Source organism: Pithys albifrons, chromosome 4 (genome assembly GCF_047495875.1).
Source record: "Pithys albifrons albifrons isolate INPA30051 chromosome 4, PitAlb_v1, whole genome shotgun sequence".
Taxonomy (NCBI): Eukaryota; Metazoa; Chordata; class Aves; order Passeriformes; family Thamnophilidae; genus Pithys; species Pithys albifrons.
Genome location: NC_092461.1, coordinates 40,402,636 through 40,420,989, shown reverse-complemented (window position 1 = coordinate 40,420,989; position 18,354 = coordinate 40,402,636). Strand labels below are relative to the sequence as shown.

Below are 18,354 nucleotides of genomic sequence, written 5' to 3'. Positions count from 1 at the left end.
TATTAGTTGTGAGAAACATTCTTGTTCCCAAGGCAAAAAGCAGATATAATGCAAATCTGCAGTTACTCTTCACAATTGAAGGTTGTCACTTCTTTCACTGTACAGTGCCAAGGCAGCTCTGTGAGGATGAAGCCGTATGATAGTGTTTATTAATTGCTGCTTTGTCACTGGTGTTATTTCTTCTACCTTTGCCTCTCGGATGAGATCATTCCCATTTTGTTTGCTTCATGTTCCCTCTGTGTCAGGTTGGATGCTTTTCCCTTGCCAGCTTGTGGAGGTGCTGTGTCCAGATCAGGCTCTGGACAGATTCCTAGTCTTTTTTTAGGTGAGCTCCTCTGCTCTCTGATACCAAATGATTCTGCAACAGAGACAAATGTACAGAGAACTCAGTCTCCAGAGAAAAATAAATATTTAACAGCTCTCTTTGTAAATACCCTTTATTTATAGAACAGTTGCAGGTTCTATCATGCTTGGTAAATGGGGATGCTTTTTATGCAAGAATTCTGCCTTGAGGGACTAAGTGGATACTTAATGTCATCTGTGATATAATAATGAAATAAATGTGTCACTCTCATGGGATTCCCTTCCAGCCCCTATTTCCTGTGATTAACTTCAGCATTGAACACTTTGACTCTATTTGAATTGCATTCCTTAATATTGTACTGAAACCTTATTTGGAAGGTAACACCTTTATTTCCTGAGGGGAGGGAAACACTGTGTAGGGTTTGGACTACACGTACCTCCGTCACATTATCACTCTGGTGTCTCACCAGGTCCTTGAGATTGGTGAGCTCAGCCTCTCACCCTCATGGAGGCTGGGATGGTGCTGTTATCCCGTCTTATAAATAAGTGAAAGCAAACCTGGAGAGATGGATTAAGATGTTTCACCTCTGCTGCCTATAAGCCAAGCAGTTATTCTGTAGCAAGTTTGACCACTTCCAGCATCAGTTGAAAGATTGCACCATTTGCAGACATGTTTTGCCCTGCTTTAGAGCAGATGTTTGAAGCAGGTTACAGGTGTACCACTCAGAGGTGTTCATCTCTTATCATGTAACTCTGAGCCATTAACTCAGAGGGGGAAAAATCAGATGAGAACTGCCACCTGGCACCAAAGATTTTCTGTAAGTTTTCAATAATGGTGTCCCAGGCTGGAGAATGCCCTTGCTTGTTACACTGCTGTAGTCACAGTGTCAGATCCCTTGTCCAAGGCAGCACAGGCTGAACTCTACCACACAGTGCTTACAGTTGAACATCCAGATTAAACAGCTCCGAAGGAGATGCAAACCCTGTCTCCAGGCATGTAAACTAAGGTGCAAAAGGTTTGCCTAAATCCTTCTAGCAAGCCAGGAAAAGAACTAAGGTTTTTCTTCCTATTTGTACTGAAGGTGTGTTATTGTGACCAAAATTACAGTGATAGTATTATTGCTGTGGTAATACAGCAAACAGTATGGCTGTGTCAGGCAGTTCCTTAAAACATCCTTCTGAGTTGCATTCCATACTTTTTGCTAAGATTTTTGATTTCTTTTTAAACCTCTCCACTAGCTGATGGCAACCACAAGGAGTCCAAAGGCAGTCCCAGGATGTGGTGGGAGCTGTGATGGCAGCAGGGTGTCTCAGGGTGGATAGTGAAAACCACAGAGCAGAACATGCTTGCAGCAGCTTGTGTCAGCTGCCAGTTCCAGAGAGGTCTGGGGAGAAGTCCCTTCTATTTTCTGCTGGCAAGGACCTGAAACATACTGCAAAAATACTTGACTGGATTCATAGCAAATGTGGGCGTCTGTGATGCTAGCAAGGCAGTGGCTGGATGGCCGGAGGTCCTGCCATGCTGGAGGGGCAGCATGAAGGGTCAGGCAGTGACTGCTGTGGGGGAAGCTGACAAGTAGGTGGATGAAGCTGGCATTGCCAGTGGAGCAGAGGAGGTGAGTGCCAGGATGTTAGCGAATGCAATCAGGCTATCCCAAAGGCATGAGGGACTGAGAGGTTTGAGCCAAACACCCTGACCAAAGGGAGCTTGTGGAGCCATTCCTTGGCGGAGGTGGGAGAGGTTTGGTGACATGACTGGCAAGGGTGGGGGTCTGAGAAGCAACGCTTTTGAATATGAGAAGGCAGCAGGTTAAGTAGCTGAAACAGGAATTGGAGTGAGAAGGTGGGGAAATAACACTTCTACCTGGAGTTTTCATTACATTGCCAAATTGTGGAAAGTATACAGAGAAATGTGCTGCAGAATAGCAGTCCTCCTTGGGCTACATGCTGGAGTCTAAGAGAAATATTGCTAGGTTATGGGTGAGAGAGATGTGGCTGATAGCCATAATACTGACAGTATGGCAGATGAGGGAGCAGGGAAGGTCAAGGGCTCTGCTGTCTGTGAGCAGAGGTGGCTCAGAGGTGAGCAGGGGGCTGTTGGGGAGGGATGGCTGTGCCAGGAGTCTGTGTGGTGGAGCAGACCCAGCAGTGAGCCATTTGGAGGAACCCTAATGTGTATTTCTCCTGAGTGCTGTGATGGATGGCAAGTCTGGGTAATTGGATCTGCTCTGGTAAGCTGTTCCTGAGGAGGGAAATTGGGTTAATCATGGTGGGGGAAAAAGTAGAGGATGGAAGCCTGTATTTTTGTTTGGGTAGATGTGCACTGGAGATGTACTGGAAAAGCTGACTTGTAATTTACAATGGGAAATAAAAGCTCCACTGCCAACACAGACTGATGTGAAAGAGTTTACTTGCAAGGTCCCCAGCTTGGCCTTAACTACTCAGCCTTGCCATATGGGTGAAAGATGCTCATAGATCTTCAATTTACAGTAATTTGGGACTTGTTGTCTGGAGAGGCATGACATGCACTCTGGCAGATGCGACTTCACCCCTGAGGATAAAAGTAGAACTAAGCTGGCAGTGCTCAGAGATACTGCAGTAACAAAGACTCCCGAAAATGAAGCCCAAGGGCCTTTCTTTTTTTATGGTGTTTTGGGATCCATGCATGTCTTGCATTGCAAGTTGATAATCTTCCGCATATCCTGTGTTACCAAGCAGGGGATCTCCTCCTCTTGCCTAAATACTCCCTACACTTAAGCTAGCAAAGCCTGGTTTAGCTTTTCTTCTTCACTAGTCCTAGCTGATTTAAGAGATACATTCTGTGTCTCCCTGATAAACAAGAACATGAAGGGATAGAATAGAGTCAGGTGAATTGAAAGGAGAGAGAATGGAAGTGACAGAAATTGCAATGAACTTTCCTGTAGCTTCCCATCTCCACCTGTTCCAGACCTTTTTTACCTTTTACTCCTATTTTTGGCAATATTGGCTTCTCAGTTGCTGCTTTCTCATGGGGATGTCTGTTGGAAATCAGGAGGCTGATACTTTGAAAGCAGGAGCGCTTGGGCCTGTGAGTGTGCTTGTGTATTGGAGAATATTTTTCTGTTTTGTAACCCAGCAAATGCAGTGGGGGTGAGTATAATGTGCTTTGCATCACTGATAGTTTTAAACAATACGACTGTGCTATGTTCATGGGAATTTGTGCTTAATCCCTATTTCACTGTTAGTGGTGTTAGGATAGAGCATCGCATAGGCACTGAGCACAGTAGTGGTCTCTGAGTTGACTCAGTTTTCATTGTCAGTGTTAGTTGTGACTCAGGTATAAACAATCTGGCGTGTTTCCTGTCTGCAGTTCTCCAAGTATGGTCTTCTGCTTGAGTGCCTCAAACCAGATCTTAACTGTGTGCCCTGCATTCTGAAATCCAGCCAAGTTTGCTACAGATGAATCAAACCCCAAAGCACATGGGGCAGCTGTTTCAGGTGCTGCTGAGTGTGCGTAGGGAAGGGTGAGGAGCAAGTGCAGTGCTCAGGTTCTCTACAGGAGCAGACTCAAGCTCCAGCAGGACAGGAATTAGTCTTGCATTTATTGTCTTTATTTGGTACTAATATTGGATCAAAATGTGGTTTATATGATTTATATTAAATATGTAGTTATATCTAGTGATTGTATGTTAATTATTGTGTACTACACAAATGCAAAGAGGAACTGCATTATTTTTATCGCTGTTACAAAGCATTTAGTGAATTCCCATTTTGATGTGACCTTGCTCTCCCCTTAGGGAAATTTTCCTGTCTGACCATCTAGGGTTCACTCTGGCAATCAGACCCACATTTCCTGAGCTAGGGCCAAAGGCCCTTCTGAGTGGTTGACTCCACTGAGCTCACCCCACTTTGCCCCCCTACATTCACATAGTCAGATGAGGTTTCCTTGCCAGCTGGATCCCAGGTTTCCCACAGGAAAAGTCTCAGATGTCTGGATTCTTAAAATAATTTAATCATGGTGCAGTAACGAAATAACAGCTCGAGCTGGGTGCCTCCTAAAGAGGGACCCCGAACAAAGGATCACAGTCTGTGTGCATGAAAGTTGGGGTTCTTCCAGCTGTCTTTAGCTCCAGCTGTGTCTCTGAGTGTCTGGCCACCTGGCTTCCACAGAGGTCCTCTATGCCCATCATTATGCTGGGGGTAGGTACCAGTTCATGGTCTCTTGCCTTGAGCTCCCGCCACCCAGAGCTCAAGTTGCAGCTTGAACTGTGGCTGCACCCAGAGGTACCGGCACTAAATGTGTTCCTCAACGACTCTGATGGGTTTCACTTAATTAAAAGAGTACACAGAGTGGCCATGGACAGGCCATCCCTCTGATACTGGAGGAGGGCAGGCAAGAAGCAGCATTATTCCTTGATCTTGCTTCGGCTGAAGTCAGTAGCAAAATTTTGGAGGGCTTCAATGAGCCAGGATCAGTGCTCTAAAAATACTCCCAAAGCACTTTGGAAAAGTATTCCTGAATCGGTGAGGAGCAGCCCTTAGGCCTTCAGGGCAGAAGGAAGCACACCTTTGGTAGGTATTGCTGCTTTATGAACACATCATTTTGGTGCATGTTATTGAAAGGAAAGAAAGTGCAGCAGTAGTATGATGTGTAGTGCTGTCTGTTGCAGCAATAAATTTTGATCTGTTACTGTAGAAATAAAAGAAGGTCCAAAAGCCTCTTCCTTTGCTGTCTGTGAAAACCTAAACCTGGAGGGTGGATTTTGTGTGTGCCATGGGGATCTCTGTTTCCAGATGAGTCTGGATGAGTAATTGTGCCATTTGGATGACCTCCTGATGCCTTGTGCTAGTCCTGACCATCAGAGGTGATGATGAAATTAGAGATATACCCTGTGTGTTAAAAGCAGTGTAAAGCTTCCAGACCCTGCTGTAAGTTATATCACCTTCATGGATTCCAGAGAATGGGGGTGAGTATAGGAAGTAGACAGGGTAGGCTGAGGGGGCAGGTTTACATCCCATGGTATGTGATGTGTGCCCATGGTGGTGGCATGGGCAGGCACAGGGATGAGGAAGCTTCTTTCATTCCCCAGTGGAGAACAGCTTCAATGTGTCCTTAAGCCTGAGGCTAACCAGGAAAAAAACCCCATGCTCAGCCCCTGAGATGGCCCCAGCACTGCTCTGCAGTTGTGATGTATCTGATATGCACAGAGCTGTGCACTCAGGGAGAGGAGGGAGATAGTGACCTCTGAACAGCTCCTGTGGTGGCAGAGGGGAAAGAAATGGTGTTTAAGCTGCTCTTGGTAGAGGGGAACATGACTCTAAAAGGGCATTTAAATAGCAAAACAAGTAGATAGTATTTTGAGGGTTCCCTAAGCTCATTGCAAAAGTCATAAATGTGACAAAATCTCACTTATAGGAGTGGGGAGTTTCAAGGCTGCAGCTCTGAGCAGCATGCCAGGGTTAGGAGTTCTGTGGAATCCTGTGGTTGTTCCAGTATGTTGGTTTGCATCAGGATCATGGGCGCTTGGTTTTGTACCTGTCTAGCCTCCCTCTGCTTGTCCATCCATGCTCTCCTTACCCAGAGGTGCTAGATCTGTGAGAGAAGACTTACTGGGCTGCTGGCAGTGACTGGTGTTTCCCACTTTGCCTTTTTCTTTTTTTTTTTTTTTTTAATATTTGCTGTGAGTAGATTTAGCTTATTATGTACCCCTGCAAATCACAGTCCTTGCTTCTGACACATGGTTTCTGCAACGTGTTGCTTGTCTGCCAGCAAACGCGTGGCTGTGCCCATCAGGTCTCTGAGGCAGGTCAGAGACAACATGTTGAAACTGTGGCATCCCCTCCTAAAAACCTCAGTCTGTTCAGGGAACACACTGGGCTGAGTTGTTGTGGCCTCTTCCACACCTGCCTGAAACTCATCTGTAAACTCAGCGGCGGTACAGCTTGGATAGCACAACAGCTGCTGGAAAACTGCACAATCTCTTTACAAGACCCCTTCTCAATACCCCGCGCACTACAGTGATGCCGTACAAAGTGCCTGCTGGCTGTTTAACATTTCCCTTAGCACATGCTGCTTTTGTGTTGCTTTCAAATGCCAGAATTTTGCAATAAATTGGTCAGTTCTTGCCCCCTGCAGTGCATGTTTGTGGCCTTGTCTGGTCCTAGTGTAGTGTCCACTCAGGTGGCAGTCTCCAGGGCACATTAAATAAAACACTTGCTCACATTTTGTGTCATCACCACAACTGTACATCACCAGGTCTGTTTTCGTTGCTCTCTTTTTGTGCAGCTTCATTGGTTGCTGTCCATCTGCTCCATTTGGTTTTCAGGAGACTTTAGCAGGATTAAGCTTGCTGGCACTGTTTGACACTGTTCTGTGCCTTCTGCTCTTCCTCAAACACTCAGCCTTGAGAGCTCTAAAAGGCTGGACAATCCCCCGGGTCACCTCACAAGAAACAGATGTTCAAAGAGTTCATGTAATTAGCTGCACTTTCCTTTCTAGATACCACGTAATCTCCTTGAGTGAAAGAGCCAGCTGTCCCATTTGCTTCAGCAAGGCTGGCCTTGGCATTGTGTGAAGACCTCTGTGTATGTCCTGGGGCTTTCCCTGGCTCTTCCTGCTGATGGAAACCTCAGCTGGGATGGTAGCACAGACCAAGACGACATTATAGCAGAGTTTAAGCATCAGTTCTGTGTCAGACACCTGTATGAAATGCATAGGACTTCCGTTTTTTTTCCAGGATACTGCCCTGCTGGGCATCCTGTTCCATTGGTTAGAGAGCTGAGTACTGAACACATCTGAAAATGAGACTCTGTCTGCTTTACAAAGGCTGGATTGTATTCCAAGCATTTGGAAGCTGGAGGTGGCAGAGCTTTGTATTCCTGTTTGGTGGATTTCTTTTTTGAACTTGACCAAAAGGATGAATGATAGCATGGCTGGATCCATGCACACTGCCAGGCTGTGCATCCTTTCCCACGTGGGTTACTGGAGGTGCCAGGTGTTCTGTGGCTGCTCCTTAGCCCCTTCTCTGAGACCCTCTTTGTCAGAGGCTGGTACCAGATTGCTCTGTGAACCCTTGGCACAGCAGTGGTTACCCTGAGGTGATCTGGGAAGTCCAGGAGGGTGGTCCCCACTTTGCAAAGGTTGACATCATTGTGGTGGATACCACCTGCTCTTTGTTCCCTGCAGGAGAGAAGCACACTCAGCTCATTGCCTGAAGGGTTTGAACAAAACATGTGTGACTGCATGAGTTGGAATTTCTTTGGTTTGACCTCAAGACAGATTTGCCTGCAAGGGGCTATTATCAGAAACAGTAGTGCTTGGTGTTGCTTGTTGTTCCTGAACCACCAGTTGTTGAACACCTAGCTTGTTGCTCAAAATTCCTATTTTTCTCATAGTGTTATTAGACAGTTTTGAAGTGTATTAACTCAGAAATATGTAACACTTCTGGGGTTTTTTTTAAGCCTTCAAAGCAATTTACAGCTAATAATCCCCCTCACTTTCATGTGAGCAGGGACGTAGTGTGTAAACTCTTTGGGACAAGGAGTGGGGTTTGTTTAGGTTTGTAGCACTGACATTGTGATGGGGAAAAACTGTTGCTCCGGGAAAACCTTGTTGTAGAAATCCTGCCTAGGAATCGTACAGAGAAACTACATGTGAATAACTTAGATGCTAGAGAAGGTTTTGGGCTTGGGACATTTCTAGTGCAAGAAGTTAAACTGTATCTTGTCTTTCTCTAATTTATAAAAAGCAGTCTTTCCTGTCTTGAGAGGTTGTCTTTTGTTTTTTAAAGTTCCAGAAGTCTACATGGGAGATCTTAAAATTGGATGAGCTGAGGCATTTCTGAGTTAGTTTGTAACTTGAAACATAAGAAAATAAAGGTTTTCGTGGATTGTTGCATTAGGAAGATATATTTGAACCAGTGCTGAATGTCATTAAACATATGGTGAATCACATTGGACATGCATGCCAAAAAGAGTCTGAGATAATGGGACCAAACTGTCATGCAGTAACAATATTCACGTAACAGAGTAATTTCCTGGAATATAATCATCCAGGATTATTAAATTTGAAAAAGCATCCCCATTCCTATCTTGCCCTTTCTAAAGTAAAACCACTGGAAACTGTTAACCCCTTGGTTGTTCTTCAGCTTCTGAAGGTTAAACTTCTTGTTGGGTCTCAAGTGCCTTTTTCCTACCCTTCCTGCCTTTTTCCCATGCCCAAGGGCAAAGTGAATCCATGTGCCATCCATTCGTAGCACATGCTCATGCTGGTGGAAGTTCCCCATGGAGAACATGGGTGTTTTCTGCTTCATTCTTCGGGTCTGCCAGCTGCTGTTCAAGTCTTCAGGTTTCCTGAAACTGTGACCATTTTGGGTGATACCCCTGACGTGTATCATGTAATGGGCAAAAAATGAGACTCTGGGCTTGTTTTGGTTTTATTTAGGATATATTCAACTAAGAGGCATTGCGTGTAAAGTGTATTGCATGCTGTAAAGTGTGGAAGGGATTCAGTGCTGATACTAGTGGTGGTGTTCTCCAGGGATCTTTTACATCTTTATAGAATGTATAATCTAGTCTAATTATGGTAACCTATCCTAAAACTGTGGTAATTAAACTTAAGAGATTGCTGAGGTTGTTGGGTAGGGTTTTATGAGGTAGGTTCCAAACCTGCTTTATCTGTCCTTAATTCGTGTTTTAAACATGGACTTTAGCTTCTAGTTAATCTTCTTCAACTTCTACTATGTTAGTCAGGCAGCTAATCACTGGGAACTCTTGCAGGCTCCAGTCTGTTTGCACAGTCCTTATTGAATGAGATTGGGAAAGCACTATGGAATTTGAAGGAAAAGCAGAATGTGGATTTTTGATCTTTTCTTTTGAAGAAGGAAGACTGAGGCATCTTCATTTATATGAATCATCAAATCACTAGCAAAAATACAGGAAAAAACATGTTTTATCATTGCTGCCTTGACCAGTGTGCTGAGTTGAGAAGGGTGTGCCTGTGGGTTGGGCTAAAAACTGGGCAGGAGTGAGGGGCATTGCAGTTCTTGTGCATTTGGAATGGAAGAAAAAAGTCTGGAGCCCCTGATCAGAGCTCTGATAGTAGCAGCAAGCTGCCCCTGCTGGGTGGGATTCAGCAGTAGCAAGGTTGGCCTTTTGGCCACTTGAGCTAAATTCAGGAGGCTGAGGGCAAAGCTGTTTCTTCTTTATTCTCCCTTTCCTCTCAAAGCCTTGTAGCCCTTTGCTGCTGCGTGTTCCTTTCTCTTCTCAGCAAGCCCCAAACAAGTTGAGGTGCAACCCAACACCTGCTGTTTTCATCATCTGACTACAGATCTCCCTTCTCACCTCAGGAAGACCAGGTGCAATCCATCTATGTGTATGCACAGAAACACAAAATAAACGTAGTCCCGCCAGGATTAATGCTGTATTAAAATCACACATGTAACATCATCAGAGTTCTAGTTTAAGCAGGGCAGATGGAAAATGCCCTGCTGACCTAATGCCCATTAAAAAAATATATCTGTAGCTGGTGTCAGTGGGCTGCTTTCTTCTTTCCCTTTCTTTTCTTTTCTTATCATTTCTGTGCTTTCTCTTCAGAAGAAGTTCAGTGCTGCATGAAAGAGATTACAGGTGCTTTTCATCTTACCTCTTTTTTTCCCCCCAATTTTGCTTCTTCCCAGCAAGACTCAGGGGGTTTTTTTGGTGTGGTTTTTTTTTTATTTTTTTTTCTTTGAAAGCAGTTGATTTATAGCTCTCCTACCTGCTGGGAAGAATGACCTACTACTGAGCATCTTCAGACAGCCCTTCTTATGAGTCACTTGGGACTGGAGGCACAGAGGGCCAGGTTGAAAGGTGTTTTTTTTCTGGTGCTGTTTATACCTGAAATGAATAGTGATGGCATGTGCTGTTTTTATATAGCTAGATATACATGGTCTGTATATGCACCTACATCTTAAAAAGCAGTTGTCCAAGGAGGACACTCTTCTTTTTTTCCATTAACACCCTCTTGATTTCTCCAGATTTGTATGAAATCCAACTGCACTTTTTTCACCCCACTCTTCCTGTCATAATATGCTTTTGGTGCGGTTTTGCTGTGCTATTTTGTTTTCACAAGATTCAGTCTGTGCTTTGGTTCCTCTGAAACATGAGGTGTGGATCTCATGCAGAAACACTTTGTCTGCCAAATAATTTATGGTTTTCCCCCTTTGTTGCCCTTGTGTGTCTCTGCATGTCTGGGGCAGGGCCACCATGCCTGAGCCACCATGCCTAGAAGCAAAGGGAGAAGGATGCTGTTCACCTCGCTTTGGTTCAGTGCAAGCTGGCTGGCTATACTGCAGGGCTATCCTTTTGTTCACCATTTGAAGCCTCAAAAGATATTTCAGGGCAGTCTGGACAGGGCTTTTTTTTTTTTTTTTTTAGTTTTTTTTTTCCCCGGTTCCTGCTGTCTTGACACCAACACTAAATTGTTTCGCCTTCAGAGGAATAAACTGGATGTGCCAGGGTGACTGTTCTTCATCCTTTCTGAAGGATGAATCAGCCAGCATTGAATTTCCTCAGACACATCTTCGGCTTTCGTGTGCTGGTCTGAAAACACTGACTTCAGCAGTTAGGCTGATCTATTCTACAAAAGGAGTAAAATCTATCTATTCTTGTGTGAATTCAGTTTTGAGAGAAAGAGATCTAGACTTAAAAGCAAATTATGAGAAGAAAACAGAAAGATTCTTTTTAATTTGCTTTCCTAGACCTAATACTAAGGCTCCTTTTTCACTTGCTCATGCAGCAACTAAGGCCAAGTCCAGTGGACATGGCCCTTGAACTCTTTTAGTTAGTGCCACCTTTCATCATCAGGAAACAGCTAGAGATGCCATGTTTCAACCTTGGCAAGTGACAAAAAGAGACCAGTGAACATTTACACACCGGCCCTGCTCTGAAGATGCATCAAACACAGGGTGACCCATCCTGTCTTGTTTGTTCTGTCCCTTCTTACCTGGGGATGGTTTGGATGCAATTGACTGATGTGAACTGCCAGTATTTGGAAAGGAGGAGTTTGGGAGCAAATTTCAGCAGCCAGATCCAATTTCTCAGCAGTGTGGTGTGCAAGTGGGCTGTGTTTCATCATATTTGCTTCATTTTATTTTAGTAAGTATTACAAGAGGACTGCTCAGTGACTGAGTGAGGGTTTTCTGTTACAGGTTCTGCAGCCTTTTCACACTCCCTGGCTCTTCTTCCTCCTCTTGCATTACTGCATATGGGATAACTTTGCTTTAGAATTTTTTTTAAAGGAAAACAGAGCCCCGTGGCCTGCATGAGCAGGATGGGATTTTAAGGATTTCTAGTTTGCTCCCTCTCCCTCCCCTCTGATTTTTACACTTTTAATTTACTGTTGTGAGGCCACAGGGCATACTAGGGGAACTGAACACATTGGATCACATGGGGCCCAATTCCTCTCCAAGCCCAAAGCAGCCCTCCTCTGCAGGGACTGCCTCTCAGGAGTGTTTCTGGAAACCGCACACGTCAGGATCTACATGAGCAGTTTGTCTGGTTTTGTCTGCTTAAGCTTCCTTCACCCTGTGAATGTTCTGGTGAGGATGAAGACAAAAGGTGTTGGAGGAGAAGCAGATCACTTCCACAAAACAAATACCAAAGAGAAAAAGAACTTTAGGGAGAAAAGACAAGAGTAAATCGGTAATTCAGGGTTTTTTTCTTGGGTTCCTCTTTCAGGTGAGGAGCATGCAGTAAGGCTTGACCTAGTTCCCTGAATATTACAAAGGTCTTGAGACAGCAGTTGCTTTAGGAAATGTTCATGAGCAAGTGTTTCCCTGTCAGAAGGCAGGTGGTCTGCTGGAACTGAAGCTTTCCACATGAGTGTGTGTTTTGTCAATGCCTTTTTTGGGAATAAGGTCTGAAACCTAGGCTGTATATGAGAGATGATGGTTGATGAATGCTCCCTCTGAGACCTGGTTTTAGGTCTGCCATCTCCAGCCTTATGGATGGGGCTATTGTCTCTCCCCTTCCCTGCTGCTTATTTGGATTTTGGGGTCAGGTGACTTCAAATAATAGCATCAACTCTTGCTATGGAATGTGATTTTTTTCCTAAACTTCAGAAACTGTTGTGCAGTTAAACTTTCAAATAAAGCTTCAGGAGAAGTAGCCCTGGACTGCTCCAGTCTGGTTCATCTTAGTGCTTAAGGCAGCCTTGCATGTGATAAGACAGGGAAGGAACGTTTCTGAGAAGAGATGGAAGGGGGAGAAGTCTTTGGTAGCTGACTTGTGTGTCAATTTTTGGATTGCCGGTAGTTACACAGAAGGTTTGGCGGTTGAAGATAGCCAAAGAAGAGGCCTTAGCTCTGGTATGTCTGGGGATGCTGAATTGCTGAAGTATTCATCAGAGAGCCTCCCCCACACTTGGTGCTGCTGCAGGAGCAGGTAGGTCCTAGCAGAACATCAGGAGCAACGTCAGCCATGGCTATTGGGGTCAGCAAGGATGCTCGTGAGCACCCTGCCTGCCTGCCCTCCACACTGAGTGGGCTGCCCATGGGATTGTCCTGCTGGGAGTGACAGCAGTGCAGGTCTGTCTGTCCTCCAAAGGGAGATCCCCGTAGTGAGCCTCCTGCTGTTGCATATGGAGACCATCTGAGAGCATGGCCCAGTTGCCTTAATTCACACTTCCTTCTGGTGTGGAGAACAGTTTTGGGACTACAAAGGTCAATTTTTCATGCTGTTTAGGAAACAAAATGCACTGACTATGTTTTACAAAGTAAACAAACCAACCAACCTGAAAATGACCGAGCAGCTGGTTAGCAGTTGGAGCTAAGACACGTCTCAGCAGTGAGGCTGTGGAAATGCTGCCTTTCCCCAGTGTATTTGGTTCCCCAGCGTGACAGCATTGCCAGGCTTATGGTGACAGCCGGAGATTTTCAGCAGGTTCTTTCCCTGCCCTCCTTTGCTGTGCAGCAAAGTCTGGAGAACAGCATGCTTGGTGCTGGTGGGTTGCCATGGAAAGAGCTGCCATGTCACACCAGGATCATGGTGGGGTGTTTGATGGTTTTTTCTTACCAGGAGAAGAATGTTCACAAATGTTATAAAACTGGGTGACCATCTAAATTAATGCAAGCTGGTCACAAAATCGGTATCTCTGGAAATGATATCATTAAGGAGTTTTTTTGCTTTCTCTTGGAAGGAACACACGTGTTTTGGCAAATAAATACTGAATGTTGGTGTCACACTAGATTTTGAAGCCTGTTTGCAGCACAGAGGAGAGAGTAGGAATGAGGAGAGTTTGCTGGAGTGGATGGGAGCAAGAATAAGCCCTGGGCACATTGTGGCAGACCTGGTCTTGGCCTCCCAGAAACAGGGAGAAGAAACCAAAGGTACTTCAATACCCTTCAGTGCAAAACTATTTTAAGGAGCAGTTCTTCTCTTTTTATTAATTTCTCGAGTGTTGCTCAAGCATCATTTTTACAGTTTCTTCATCTGGGGGAGCTATGAAGTAGCCCTAGGGGGAATCCAGGCACCACGGAGACAAAGAGGCTGATGCCTGCAATGACTCCAGCTCTCAGCCGGAGCTGGGAATAGTGAGTACAGAGGGATTAAAGCGCGTGGGAGGAGATGGGAAGAGGCAACTGCCAAGTGTAGTTAGTCATGCTTTAAGGTGTTTTGATGGCAAACGCTTCCACTGGTAAGAAATGATTGTGAGGTTTTGCCAACTCTTTTGTTGTTGTTTTCCCTGGCATTTTATTCTTCAGTACTGTAATAACCTCCCTGGATGAAACGTGGTCTCGTTTGTAGATGGGAGTGTGAGGGGTGTTCCAGGCAGATGACAAAGCATTCAGACTTTGGATGGTCCAGATTAAACACAGTAATGGAAGTTGGAACTGGTTTGTTCTGCATCCCCTGATGTTTAAAATTAGAAGTGGAAGAAACAAAATGTGTCCTCCATTGTGGCATGTGCTGTGGCACAAGTCTACAAAGGCATGGATTGTGCTAATCTGATTGTATTTGCAAGTGTGTCAATAGTTATTTTTTAGTACATATCAGATCTTATGAAACTTCATTTACGTACAACGATATTTTTCACTCTCTTCCACTGCATATTTCCGGAAGAATCACTACTTCTTTTGAACTGGGATATTAAATAGTTTGTGAATGAGCCAGTAATCATCTTCTCTTTGTATTTCCTGAGTGAAATGAAAATGCAGAGACGTTACCATCCTGCTCCAGCAGCATTCTGTGTGGGTGTGCTCACCCTCTAACCCCTATGCCCCTTGTTGACATCCTTTCCTGGACCTCCTGGGGTTGCTGGGAGCTCCTATCCTGGCTTAGGGACCCTTGTTGCAAGGGCCAGTTGAGGGAAAGGTGGGACAAGCTGGATTTGGAGCAGTGCCTCAGAGCTGCTGCATTGACAAAAAAAATAGTACATGCACACACAGGCTGGCAGATTGAACTTAAATAGGGAAATGTTGTGCCTGGAAATTGGAGTGACTTATGTTCAGGTGGTCTTGGAAGTATCCAGGTAGCAAAGATTGTGCAGAGAGATTTGAGGGCAGAGCTGTGGCACTCCCTCAGAGCCATCCTTGCTGCAAGTCTGATTGCAGTTCACTGGAATTATTGCTCACCAAAGCAGCTACTCCACTGTCCTGCCGTACTTGCTTTGGGTAGAAGGATCTAATGTTGAGGGGAGGGAGTCAGGGGAGTGTCTCTAACCCAGTGTTTGAGTTTGTGCGTTGCAGTCGTCAGGGGAGTGTCTCTAACCCAGCTAGGGAAACCCAACTCTGTGTGACAAGGGGGAAGGATTGCATTGTGTGCCCAACTTCTGGCACAAACAAAGGTCTTTTGTGGCTGTGCCAAATTCTCCCAGCAGCAGAACTGTTACTGTGCACAGAGGGCAGTGGCTCTGCCCTGTGACAAATTGCAGCAGCACTGGGTGCTGTGGGGAGGAAGAGGAAGCTTGTTTGGTCTCTTGATCTCCAGGGGAAAAATGGTGTTTGTTTGCCTGCCTGATACGTGCCTGTAGGGACACAAACTGTATGCAGCCACCTGAAACTTCAGCATATACTCTGTGGCAAGACAGGCCTTTTCTCCACGAGTAAGCACAGTTTTGAAAGGCTTTCTAACTCTCGTGGTTACCCCCCCTACCCCCCTTTTCTTTTTACTACTAAAAATTGTATCTATAATCTTTGATTTTCCTAAGAAAGATAAGTTGGGAGCATATTTGTTGGATGACAGAAGAAATTAGAACAGTATTACTTAATAATTAACTTCAACTCCAAGGAAGTGCTAATTTCACACTTCACAGGGTGTAGACATCTGTAACATCAGTGATGCTCAGCTGGCTCCTGGTTTCTGATGGTAGACAACATGTAGTGTCTTTTGGTCTTGTGTAGATGCCTTAAATGCCCAATAAGCTGAGGAAAGTATTTTGTAACCTTCAGTGAAGGAAAAGCATGCAAATGTTTCAAAGGATCTTGCTGGACTTTGTCACTGGCACTCAGCCTTTTCTGTGGATCATGTGGTAGGTTCTCTGTCACACAGTTTATGGGATTATACTAAAGCCAAGTGTTTTGTATGGATATGAGGACTGGGTGCTTACTAAGAGCACAGGTAATTAAATACACTTTGGCAACAAAGTGCTGAAATAAAATTTGAAGCCAGTAAAGGGAAAATGATGTGCAGAGGTGATCTGAGTGGGAATTACAAGAGGTAAAATGCATCAGATTTAGTAAAAGAACTTCAACAGGCATAGCATGTGATTAGGATGACAGAAAGCAAAGTAGCAAAGCACCTCTTAGAGGGTCACTTTTCCACAGTTTGAACTAACCAAGGGATAATGTGATGCATGGTAGGAATGCTCAGCTTGTATCACCAATAAGCAGGAAAAACTATGCCCTTGACTGAAAAAAGTGTGGGTCAACTCTTCAAGGGCCTCCAGAGAGAAAACAGAACAAATATATATTGATGGTGCCCACAGGCTGTTTATGTGATGAGATTGTCATGAGATCATCTTCATCACCTGGGAATCCTCTCTAAAATACTTGATTTTTCCACAATTTGGGAAAAAATGCAAAGGGGAAGAGGTCTTGAGCTGTAGGATTCAAGCAAAGGAAGACCAGGAGGAATCGGTGTGGTTTTGCTAATGATATGCTTTGCAGCAGCTGCAAAGGAAGGTGGCTTTTAGCTTGTGTGAGGACAGAGGAAGGCTTGGCAACATCAGAAGTAGATGAACTTCTTTCCTGTATACATGCACCTGGCCCAATGAGTGATTTCTGAGAGACAGCAGATAGTTTGGACCTTTGATCTTCAGATTTTTGCTTCCTCCCATGAGCCTCCTGGTGAGAGTAGTGGTGGTTTTGTGACTTTGGTGCTTGTTTGCTGAGACCCAATCTAAAAGTACCAGCTCCTTTAGCAGGGGCTGTTAACTGTTTTTCTACTGTGAGCCAGGAGGATAACCTGAATTTGCTGGAGATTGGAGCAGTCTGTAGCCCAAAAAAACTTTGCTGCAGTTTCCAGCCCTGCTGAAGACCTTGGGTAAGGCATGATTTTTGCACTGTTGCTACCCACTCCCTTTTGGTGGCTGCAAGCTGTAAATTGACTTGGTCGTTTAACAAAGCCTCAGCCACAGTCCCTTCATGCCTTACTTGCCCATCTGAGCAATGGGAACAATAGCAGTGCCTTAACTCACAAGCCTGCTGTGAGGATGGGTGTCCTAACAGCTGTAAAGCCTCCGAGTACTGGGCCAGTGGGATCCTCTGACAGGTCATTAACTATCTAAGCCAGACTCCTAGGTGAGGGGAAAGGACCCTATAAAGATACCTATTTTACATGGTTGTTGGAAGTAATGTCATTGCTTTTAGAGAAGAAAAGCCTCCCGGTGTGGAACTTATGTTTTCCATCGTCTAATACAAGGCCACTTTTCAGAGAGTCTTTTCTTTAAGGAAGTAGAGCACAACAAAATACAATGTCAAATGTGACAAGATGAGAACAAAAGTTATATACACCAAGATACTTGCAATGCCCCTCAGCAGAACCAAGTTGTTAATTACCAGGAAGCTGAGGAGGTCAGACTGATGCCAGGCACTGCCCATGCAAGCATTCTTCTAAGCATCTCATTCCTCATAACTGGCAGCAGCCATCTTTCCTGTATGTTGCTTTTTATCTCTGTCTTGGTTGGCAAAGTGGGATATGGCTATGGTTGTGAGGAAATTGTGTCAGGTTCAAGGCAGGAGATGTCTTTACCTGCCATTATAGGGGTTCATCTATATCACAGGAGTCTTCTGAACAGAGATCCATGTTGGGAAACACATGTGCATCCTATGCCAGCAGAGTAAGGTCATTCATCTGAACTTGTCTAGTGAGCAAGAGACCTGACCTGGCTATGGGCACAGACAGCATGGTTGTCTGCAGTATGTTGCCTGGAGTCAGCAGCAGTACTTGTGTGGCGTCTGTTTGCACATGGCAAACAGAACATGTCATTTTGACGTGGGATGCCTGAGGTTTGCCTCCTCGGTTCATCAGGGTACTGAGCTGTGTGAGTTAAGCCAACGGCTGACTCCGCAATGTGCTTAAAATTGGAGCTGCCCTGAAGTGCCTTGGACATCGAATTTGTTTGGTATTCTGTGGCTGAGTTTGGAGGACTCTGCGTTTTCAGGTCCTTTGAAAATTCATGTGGCAGTTTCCAGGGGTGGTTTTGTTTTGAAAGAGGTGTGTTAGAATACCTGCCTCTGGAAGTGTTGAGGTGAAATGTTTCCATTTCATTGCTGTGCAAGTGTTCAGTGTGGTGGGCTGCAAGATGCTGCTTTGTACCCCAAATTCAGCTTTTGGGCGTCCTTTGATAGCGTCTGGTATTGTAGCTTAAGAGTATCCATTCAGGAAGTATGTTTACTTGTTACAGTTACAATCCAAACCTGAAGCTTTTCCTAGTGGTGCAAAGGGTCAGACTGTATTAGCAGTGTCAATCCAGATGACTTGAAGCCGTAACTGTTCAGTGTTGTGTAGACGAGTGGCTATAGAGAAGTGGGGGCAGGAGAGAACAGCAATGTTTGGGAGGCACAGGTAAAACCATCCTGTGGGAGGGAGATG

The 18,354-nt window shown here is 44.9% G+C and overlaps 1 protein-coding gene across 7 annotated transcripts in view; it reads left to right on the top strand.

The window, feature by feature from the left end:
• The window catches only part of ZHX2 (zinc fingers and homeoboxes 2), a 74,804-nt gene that overhangs the window by 37,408 nt on the left and 19,042 nt on the right, over positions 1-18,354 (top strand). The window contains exon 1 of one of the 7 annotated variants that reach the window (XM_071553909.1): positions 16,779-16,803. The exons of the other annotated variants lie outside the window; for them this stretch is intronic. The gene's annotated coding sequence lies outside the window, so the exon portion shown is untranslated. Of the gene's footprint in view, positions 1-16,778; positions 16,804-18,354 lie in introns of those variants that run through there. 7 annotated transcript variants of the gene reach the window in all.